Raw genomic sequence first — 692 nt, 5'->3', positions numbered from 1 at the left:
TTTCTTTCTTTCTTTCTTTCTTTCTTTCTTTCTTTCTTTCTTTCTTTTTTCTTTCTTTTTTGGAGAGAGAGAGAGCGTGAGCGCAGGCACAAGTGGGGATGGAGAGGGGCAGGGAGAGAGGGAGAGAGAGAATCTTAAGCAGGCTCCATGCTCAGCTCAGAGCTCGACGTGGGACTCTACCTCACAACCCTGAAATCATGACCTGAGCTGAAATCACCAGTCGGATGCTTAACCAATGAGCCACCCAGGTGTCCCCCTAAATTTATTCTTATAATAAGCATTTGAGATAAATTCTATTATTATTCCCATTACACAGATGAGAAAACTGATGGCATTAGAGCTTAAGTCACATGGTTAATTTAAGTGGCAGAGTTGAGACTGAAACTCACCTGGCTTGATTCCCACATGTGTGTCCTTATCCAACACAGCATCTATAAAAAAGATACAACAGTGGGCATTGCTTTAATTGATTGTTTCAGCCTAATGACCCTTGAGTTGGTGGGGACATTTGGTTCTTCAGTCTTTTCTAAGGTTGCTGAGTGGTTCTTGGCTTCCCTGATCTCTTTGTAGGACAGGGAGAGCGACTGAAGGTGCCAGAATCAGCCAAGAGCTGGCCCTCCAGCCAAGGGCAAGTTTCCTGTGGATGATGTTTTCCCAAACAAGTCCTTCCCTCTTCCCTGGTCCAGAGATTA

Source organism: Mirounga leonina, unplaced genomic scaffold (genome assembly GCF_011800145.1).
Source record: "Mirounga leonina isolate KUSES-001 unplaced genomic scaffold, KU_Mleo_1.0 Mir_104, whole genome shotgun sequence".
NCBI classification, from domain to species: domain Eukaryota; kingdom Metazoa; phylum Chordata; class Mammalia; order Carnivora; family Phocidae; genus Mirounga; species Mirounga leonina.
Note: the sequence above shows the minus strand (reverse complement) of the source record.